This window comes from Oncorhynchus keta, chromosome 10 (assembly GCF_023373465.1).
Source record: "Oncorhynchus keta strain PuntledgeMale-10-30-2019 chromosome 10, Oket_V2, whole genome shotgun sequence".
NCBI classification, from domain to species: domain Eukaryota; kingdom Metazoa; phylum Chordata; class Actinopteri; order Salmoniformes; family Salmonidae; genus Oncorhynchus; species Oncorhynchus keta.
In genome coordinates, this window is record NC_068430.1 from 81,243,616 (window position 1) to 81,253,113 (window position 9,498).

Here is a 9,498-nt window from a genome sequence, read left to right on the forward strand (position 1 = left end):
CATATCTCTCTCCTCCCCATATCTCTCTCCTCCCCATATCTCTCTCCTCCCCATATCTCTCTCCTCCCCATATCTCTCTCCTCCCCATATATCTCTCCTCCCCATATCTCTCTCCTCCCCATATCTCTCTCCTCCCCATATCTCTCTCCTCCCCATATCTCTCTCCTCCCCATATCTCTCTCCTCCCCATATCTCTCTCCTCCCCATATCTCTCTCCTCCCCATATCTCTCTCCTCCCCATATCTCTCTCCTCCCCATATCTCTCTCCTCCCTCTCCTCCCCATATATCTCTCTCCCCATATCTCTCTCTCCTCCCCATATCTCTCTCCTCCCCATATATCTCCCTCCCCATATATCTCTCCTCCCCATATCTCTCTCCCCCATTCTTCTCTCTCCTCCCCATATCTCTCTCTCCTCCCCATATATCTCTCCCCCTCTCCTCCCCATATCTCTCTCTCTCCCTATATCTCTCTCCCCATATCTCCCATATCTCTCTCCCCCTCTCCTCCCCATATCTCTCTCCCCTCCCTCTCCTCCCCATATCTCTCTCCCCTCTCCCCCCTCTCCTCCCCATATCTCTCCTCCCCATATCTCCCCCTCTCCTCCCCATATCTCTCTCCTCCCTCTCCTCCCCATATCTCTCCCTCCCCTCTCCTCCCCATATCTCTCTCCTCCCTCTCCTCCCCATATCTCTCTCCTCCCCCATATCTCTCCTCTCCTCCCCATATCTCTCTTCCCCCTCTCCTCCCCATATCTCTCTCCTCTCTCTCCTCCCCATATCTCTCTCCTCCTCTCCTCCCCATATCTCTCTTCTCTCTCTCCTCCCCATATCTCTCCTCCCATATCTCTCTCCCCTCCTCTCCTCCCCATATCTCTCTCCTCTCTCCTCCCCATATCTCTCTCTCCCTCCTCCCCATATCTCTCTTCTCCCTCTCCTCCCCATATCTCTCTCCCCCTCTCCTCCCCATATCTCTCTCCCCTCTCCTCCCCATATCTCTCTCCTCCCTCTCCTCCCCATATCTCTCTCCTCTCTCCCCTCCTCCCTCTCCTCCCCATATCTCTCTCCTCCCTCTCCTCCCCATATCTCTCTCCCCCCTCTCCTCCCCATATCTCTCTCCTCTCTCTCCTCCCTCTCCTCCCCATATCTCTCTCCTCCCTCTCCTCCCCATATATTTCTCTCCTCCCTCTCTCCTCCCCATATCTCTCTTCTCTCTCTCCTCCCCATATCTCTCTCCTCCTCTCCTCCCCATATCTCTCTTCTCCCTCTCCTCCCCATATCTCTCTTCTCCCTCTCCTCCCCATATCTCTCTCCTCCCTCTCCCCCCTCTCCTCCCCATATCTCTCTCCCCCCTCTCCTCCCCATATTTCTCTCCCCCCTCTCCTCCCCATATTTCTCTCCTCCCTTTCCTCCCCATATCTCTCTTCTCCCTCTCCTCCCCATATTTCTCTCCTCCCTCTCCCCCTCTCCTCCCCATATCTCTCTCCCCCTCTCCTCCCCATATTTCTCTCCCCCTCTCCTCCCCATATCTCTCTCCCCCTCTCCTCCCCATATCTCTCTCCTCCCTCTCCTCCCCATATCTCTCTCCCCCCTCTCCTCCCCATATTTCTCTCCTCCCTCTCCTCCCCATATCTCTCTCCTCCCTCTCCCCCCTCTCCTCCCCATCTCTCTCTCCCCCCTCTCCTCCCCTTATCTCTCTCCCCCTCTCCTCCCCATATCTCTCTCCCCCCTCTCCTCCCCATATCTCTCTCCTCCCTCTCCTCCCCATATCTCTCTCCTCCCCATATCTCTCTCCTCTCTCTCCTCCCCATCTCTCTCCTCCTTCTCCTCCCCATATCTCTCTTCTCTCTCTCCTCCCCATATCTCTCTCCTCCCTCTCCCCCTCTCCTCCCCATATCTCTCTCCCCCTCTCCTCCCCATATCTCTCTCCTCCCTCTCCTCCCCATATCTCTTTCCTCCCTCTCCTCCCCATATCTCTTTCCTCCCTCTCCTCCCCATATCTCTCTCCTCCCTCTCCTCCCCATATCTCTCTCCTCCCTCTCCTCCCCATATCTCTCTCCCCCTCTCCTCCCCATATCTCTCTCCTCTCTCTCCTCCCTCTCCTCCCCATATCTCTCTCCTCCCTCTCCTCCCCATATATCTCTCTCCTCCCTCTCTCCTCCCCATATCTCTCTCCCTCCCTCTTTCTCTCCAGCGGGTCGTGGCAGTATCCGTGGCGTTGACACGCCCTCGTCATCAGACCACTCCTCCGTTGCCGTGACGCTAAGCCGCCTGTTCCATCAGAAGAGCGGAGTGTTCTCTTGGGACGGAGCCAGAGGAAAGGGGTGGTCCGGACGTCTGAACACGCCCCTGCGGTGCCGGCTGCAGCCGAGGAGAAGGGGGACTTCCTGTTCACGGGGCAGTGCGGTTCGAGAGGCGTGGCTTGGCTGTTCCCCGCACTACCGCCACTTTCTGAAGCTCTACCGGACCGCCCTGGAGACTGGAAGTAACCCCTGTCACATGGACATGGACACAGACTGAGGCACGCCCCTTCCGCCAAGGAGACAACCAATCAGGGAACAGGATTGGGAAACAAACTCAGCGAATCAGGGACATATCAGAGAGAGGGCTGGGTCGCTGGCTGGACTGACAGGGCCCTGATCCAATCAGAGGAGGGAGGTCGTAAAGGGGCGGAATCTTTGATATGCCTGAGAGGTGATTGGACGTGGTCCCAAGCCCTGCTAACCGATTGGCTGAAGCTCTTACAGTTGCCTAGCAGCAAGGATAGTTGGCCTGTGTCTGAACAGTTCTAAAGCCATCTGTCATCATAGAATGTCTTAAGACGCTGTGTGTGTGTGTCTGTGTGTGTGTCTGTGTGTGTGTGTCTGTGTGTTTGGAAATATATGTAAATATGATCATTGTTGTAATGAAAGTTTGTTTCGTGAAAAGCTCTATGTTTACAGTTTAGAGGTTGTCTTCTGACCGAAGTGTATAGTGGGTTCCTGCACAGCGTGTGTCTTAGCGTGTTCGTGTGTGTCTTAGCGTACTCTTGTGTGTGTTTGTGTGTGCGCACTAGGGAGTGTGTGAACGTGTATGTACTAGCCTGTGAATGCGTGTGTGCGCTAGTGTGTGTGGTTCTGCACTAGCTTGTGTGAAGGTGTGTGTGTGTGAAGGTGTGTGTGTGTGTGAATGTGAAGGTGTGTGTGTGTGTGAAGTGTGTGTGTGTGAACGTGAAGGTGTGTGTGTGAAGGTGTGTGTGTGTGTGGGTGTGTGTGTGAAGGTGTGTGTGTGTGTGTGTGTGTGTGTGAAGGTGTGCGTGTGTGAACGTGTGTGTGTGTGAAGGTGTGTGTGTGTGAAGGTGTGTGTGTGTGATGGTGTGTGTGTGAAGGTGTGTGTGTGTGTGTGAAGGTGTGTGTGTGAAGGTGTGAACGTGTGTGTGTGTGTGAACGTGTGTGTCTGCGACTGTGTTAAAGTACAATAGCACTCTGGCTCTCTGTTCTAGGGAATAAACTATCTTCCTGGAGTCTTTACTTTGCTGTGTCACATTGGATTTATCGACAGTGTTTATAAGGTACTGTTTTGAAGTATCCTCATGTGTGTGTGTGCGGGCGCGGGCGTGTGTGTGTGTGTGTGTGCGGGCGTGTGCGTGTGTGTGTGTGTGTGTGTGTGCGGGCGTGTGTGTGTGTGTGTGTGTGTGTGTGTGTGTGTGTGTGTGCGGGCGTGCCTGCGTGTGCGGGCGTGTGCGTGTGTGTGTGCGTGTGTGTGTGTGTGTGTGTGTGCGTGTGCGGGCGTGTGGTGTGTGTGTGTGTGTGTGCGGGCGTGCGTGCGTGTGTGCGTGTGTGTGTGTGTGTGTGTGTGTGCGTGTGTGTGTGGGCGTGCGTGTGTGTGTGTGTGTGTGTGTGTGGGCGTGTGTGTACTATCACAGTAAAGGGGGATAGAGTAGAGGCAGACTTTTATTATCCATTTTATTTATTTTCCGACGCCTTCGGCCAAAACCACTTCAACAACCACACTGGTGTGAGTGTGTGTGTGTGTGTGTGTGTGTGTGTGTGTGAGTGTGTGTGTGCATGTCTGTTACAGATGAATTCATTGTCCAATGTTCACAAATGTCCAATGAAAATGTGCATTTGGGCTATCCCCTCTGAAAACACACACACAGGTTGGACTGAGTGGTGGAGGAGGGGAAGGATGGAGGCAGGGAGAATTGGAGGGAGGGATGGAGGTAGAGAAGGATGGAGGTATAGAAGGAAAGATGGAAGGAGAGAAGGATGGAGGGAGAGAAGGAAAGATGGAGGTAGAGAAGGATGGAGGGAGGTATAGAAGGATGGAGGTATAGAAGGAAAGATGGAGGTAGAGAAGGATGGAGGGAGAGAAGGAAAGATGGAGGTAGAGAAGGATGGAGGGAGAGAAGGAAGGATGGAGGTAGAGAAGGATGGAGGGAGAGAAGGAAGGATGGAGGTAGAGAAGGATGGAGGGAGAGAAGGAGAGAAGGATGGATAGAGGGAGAGAAGGAAAGATTGAGGGAGAGAAGGAAAGATGAAGGATGGAAAGATGGAGGTAGAGAAGGATGGAGGGAGAGAAGGAAAGATGGAGGTAGAGAAGGATGGAGGGAGAGAAGGAGAGAATGATGGATAGAGGGAGAGAAGGAAAGATTGAGGGAGAGAAGGATGGAGGGAGAGAAGGAAAGATGGAGGTAGAGAAGGATGGAGGGAGAGAAGGAAGGATGGAGGTAGAGAAGGATGGAGGTAGAGAAGGATGGAGGGAGAGAAGGAGAGAAGGATGGAGGGAGAGAAGGAAAGATTGAGGGAGAGAAGGAAAGATGGAGGTACAGAAGGAAAAATGGAGGTAGATAGAGAAGGATGGATGGAGATAGAGAAGGATGGATGGAGATAGAGAAGGAGAGAAGGATGGAGGGAGATAGAGAAGGATGGATGGAGGGAGAGAAGGAAAGATGGAGGTAGAGAAGGAAAGATGGAAGGAGAGAAGGATGGAGGTAGAGAAGGAAAAATGGAGGGAGAGTAGGATGGAGGGAGAGAAGGAATGATGGAGGTAGAGAAGGATGGAGGGAGAGAAGGAGAGAAGGATGGAGGGAGAGAAGGATGGAGGGAGAGAAGGAAGGATGGAGGTAGAGAAGGATGGATGGAGGGAGAGAAGGAAAGATGGAAGGAGAGAAGGATGGAGGTAGAGAAGGAAAATGGAGGGAGAGAAGGATGGAGGGAGAGAAGGAATGATGGAGGTAGAGAAGGAAAGATGGAGGTAGAGAAGGATGGAGGGAGAGAAGGAGAGAAGGATGGATGGAGGTAGAGAAGGATGGAGAAGGAAAGATGGATGGAAGAAGGAGGATGGAGGGAGAGAAGGAAAGATGGAGGTAGAAAGATGGAGGAGAGAAGGAAGGATGGAGGAGGAGAGAAGGATGGAGGGAGAGAAGAAAGATGGAAGGAGAGAAGGATGGAGGTAGAGAAGGAAAGATGGAGGAGAGAAGGATGGAAGGATGGAGGAGGTAGAGAAGGATGGAGGGAGAGAGGAGGAAGGATGGAGGGAGAGAAGGATGGAGGTAGAGAAGGATGGAGGGAGAGAAGGAAGGATGGAGGGAGGTAGAGAAGGATGGATGGAGGGAGAGAAGGAAAGATGGAAGGAGAGAAGCATGGAGGTAGAGAAGGAAAGATGGAGGTAGAGAAGGAGAGAAGGATGGAGGGAGGTAGAGAAGGATGGAGGGAGAGAAGGAAGGATGGAGGGAGAGAAGGATGGAGGTAGAGAAGGATGGAGGGAGAGAAGGAAGGATGGAGGGAGGTAGAGAAGGATGGATGGAGGGAGAGAAGGAAAGATGGAAGGAGAGAAGGATGGAGGTAGAGAAGGAAAGATGGAGGTAGAGAAGGAGAGAAGGATGGAGGGAGGTAGAGAAGGATGGATGGAGGGAGAGAAGGAAAGATGGAAGGAGAGAAGGATGGAGGGAGGTAGAGAAGGAAAGATGGAGGTAGAGAAGGATGGAGGGAGAGAAGGAGAGAAGGATGGAGGGAGGTAGAGAAGGATGGATGGAGGGAGAGAAGGAAAGATGGAAGGAGAGAAGGATGGAGGGAGGTAGAGAAGGAAAGATGGAGGTAGAGAAGGATGGAGGGAGAGAAGGATGGATGGAGGGAGAGAAGGAAAGATGGAAGGAGAGAAGGATGGAGGGAGGTAGAGAAGGAAAGATGGAGGTAGAGAAGGATGGAGGGAGAGAAGGATGGATGGAGGGAGAGAAGGAAAGATGGAAGGAGAGAAGGATGGAGGGAGGTAGAGAAGGAAAGATGGAGGTAGAGAAGGATGGAGGGAGAGAAGGATGGATGGAGGGAGAGAAGGAAAGATGGAAGGAGAGAAGGATGGAGGGAGGTAGAGAAGGAAAGATGGAAGGAGAGAAGGATGGATGGAGGTAGAGAAGGAAAGATGGAAGGAGAGAAGGATGGAGGGAGGGATGACCTCAGTGTCAGTGGGGGGGGGGTCACATTTCCCCTCAGGAAGAACAGCAATGTTTGGAATGTCTCCCTCCCTCACACACACACACACACACACACTTTCTCTGCTGTGTTGTGAGTGTACACCCACATGAGTTTGTAAAATGTCTGCCCTGCTCGAGCTGGCCCAGTCAGCTGTAAGTGCTGTCATTGTGAAGTGGGCTCACAGAACGGGACAACAGCTCAGCCATGAAGTGGATGACCTCACACGCTCACAGAACGGGACAACAGCTCAGCCATGAAGTGGATGACCTCACACGCTCACAGAACGGGACAACAGCTCAGCCATGAAGTGGATGACCTCACACGCTCACAGAACAGGACAACAGCTCAGCCATGAAGTGGATGACCTCACACGCTCACAGAACGGGACAACAGCTCAGCCATGAAGTGGATGACCTCACACGCTCACAGAACGGGACAACAGCTCAGCCATGAAGTGGATGACCTCACACGCTCACAGAACGGGACAACAGCTCAGCCATGAAGTGGATGACCTCACACGCTCACAGAACGGGACAACAGCTCAGCCATGAAGTGGATGACCTCACACACCCTCAGAACGGGACACGGGAAGTGCGTAGCACGTTAAAATCGTCTGTCCTCGGTTGCAATATTCACAACCGAGTTCAAAACTGCCTCTGGAAGCAACATCAGCACAAGAACTGTTCATCGGGAGATTCATGAAATGGGTTTCCATGGCCGAGCAGCCGCACACAAGCCTAAGATCACCATGCACAATGCCAAGCGTTGGCTGGAGTGGTGTAAAGCTCAGCGCCATTGGATTCTGGAGCAGTGGAAACGCCTTCTCTGGAATTAACCATCTGGCAGTTCGACGGACCAATCTGGGTTTGCTGGATGCCAGGAGATGGATACCTGCATCAATGCATAGTGCCAACTGTAAAGTTTGGTGGAGGAGGAATAATGGTCTGGGGAGGCCGAACCGCACAAAATCATTGTCCGACCTTACTAATGCTCTTGTGGCTGAATGGAAGCAAGTCCCCACAGCAATGTTCCAACATCTAGTGGAAATTCTTCCAAGAAGAGTGGAGGCTGTTATAGCAGCAAAGGGGGGGAACAACTCCATATTAATGCCCATGATTGTGGAATGAGATGTAAGATGAGCAGGTGTCCACATACTTTTGGTCATTTAGTGTTTCCTGTAGTTATACATACATGAGACACAACGTATCACATAACCATGAATGGAAGTGTATACTGTAGTTATATTTACATATATAAATATATAAACCCTCTCCTACCCCAGCCAAACCCTCTCCTACCCCAGCCAAACCCTCTCCTACCCCAGCCAAACCCTCTCCTACCCCAGCCAAACCCTCTCCTACCCCAGCCAAACACTCTCCTACCCCAGCCAAACCCTCTCCTACCCCAGCCAAACACTCTCCTAATCCGGACAACGCTCGGCCAATTGTGCACCGCCCTATGGGACTCCCGTCACGGCCGGTTGTGATACAGCCCGGATGGAACCCGGGTCTGTAGTGACCCCCTAGCACTGCGATGCAGTGCCTTAGACCACTGCACCACTCAGGAGGTTTATTAAGACAGGGAGAGAAGAAGAGAGGAGGGTGAACTCATAGTGTGTTTTAATGATAAGAGAGAAGGGTGAACTCATAGTGTGTTTTAATGATAAGAGAGAAGGGTGAACTCATAGTGTGTTTTAATGATAAGAGAGAAGAAGAGAGGAGGGTGAACTCGTAGTGTGTTTTAATGATAAGAGAGAAGAAGAGAGAAGGGTGAACTCATAGTGTGTTTTAATGATAAGAGAGGAGGGTGAACTCATAGTGTGTTTTAATGATAAGAGAGGAGGGTGAACTCATAGTGTGTTTTAATGAGATGAGAGAAGAAGAGAGGAGGGTGAACTCGTAGTGGGTTTTAATGATATGAGAAGAAGAGAGAAGGGTGAACTCGTAGTGGGTTTTAATGATATGAGAGAAGAAGAGAGAAGGGTGAACTCGTAGTGGGTTTTAATGAGAAGAGAGGAGGGTGAACTCGTAGTGGGTTTTAATGATAAGAGAGAAGAGAGGAGGGTGAACTCATAGTGTGTTTTAATGATATGAGAGAAGAGAGGAGGGTGAACTCATAGTGTGTTTTAATGATATGAGAGAAGAGAGGAGGGTGAACTCATAGTGTGTTTTAATGATATGAGAGAAGAGAGGAGGGTGAACTCGTAGTGGGTTTTAATGATATGAGAGAAGAGAGAAGGGTGAACTCATAGTGGGTTTTAATGATATGAGAGAAGAGAGGAGGGTGAACTCATAGTGTGTTTTAATGATATGAGAGAAGAGAGGAGGGTGAACTCGTAGTGGGTTTTAATGATATGAGAGAAGAGAGGAGGGTGAACTCATAGTGGGTTTTAATGATATGAGAGAAGAGAGGAGGGTGAACTCATAGTGTGTTTTAATGATATGAGAGAAGAGAGGAGGGTGAACTCATAGTGGGTTTTAATGATATGAGAGAAGAGAGAAGGGTGAACTCATAGTGGGTTTTAATGATATGAGAGAAGAGAGAAGGGTGAACTCATAGTGGGTTTCAATGATAGGAGAGAAGAAGGGAGGAGGGTGAACTCATAGTGGGTTTCAATGATAGGAGAGAAGAAGGGAGGAGGGTGAACTCAGTGTGTTTTAATGATAGGAGAGAAGAAGGGAGGAGGGTGAACTCAGTGTGTTTTAATGATAGGAGAGAGGAGGGTGAACTCATAGTGGGTTTTAATGATAGAAGAGGAGGGTGAATTTATAGTGTGTTTTAATGATAGGAGAGGAAGGTGAATTTAGGACTTAACTTATTTGGAAACAGACGTACAAGTAGAGAAATGCTTGTCGATTCAGCTGTTTATGTGTGTGTGTGTTTGGTGAATGTATGTGTGTGAATGTTTGTGTGTGTTTGGTGAATGTATGTATGTGTGTGTTTGGTGAATGTATGTGTGTGAATGTTTGTGTGTGTTTGGTGAATGTATGTATGTGTGTGTGTGTGTGAATGTATGTGTGTGAATGTTTGTGTGTGTGTGTTTGGTGA

At 50.6% G+C, this 9,498-nt stretch overlaps 1 protein-coding gene and 1 pseudogene across 1 annotated transcript in view; both read left to right on the forward strand.

Annotated features, from left to right (window-relative positions):
- The window catches only part of LOC127931964 (dynamin-2-like), a 55,814-nt pseudogene extending 53,296 nt beyond the window's left edge, over positions 1 to 2,518 (forward strand).
- Positions 1 to 3,507, forward strand: part of LOC127931962 (meteorin-like protein) — a 99,231-nt gene extending 95,724 nt beyond the window's left edge. Inside the window, exon 7 of the mRNA XM_052526122.1 lies at positions 3,151 to 3,507. The gene's annotated coding sequence lies outside the window, so the exon portion shown is untranslated. The remainder of the gene's footprint in view (positions 1 to 3,150) is intronic.
- Positions 3,508 to 9,498: the final 5,991 nt, after the last annotated feature.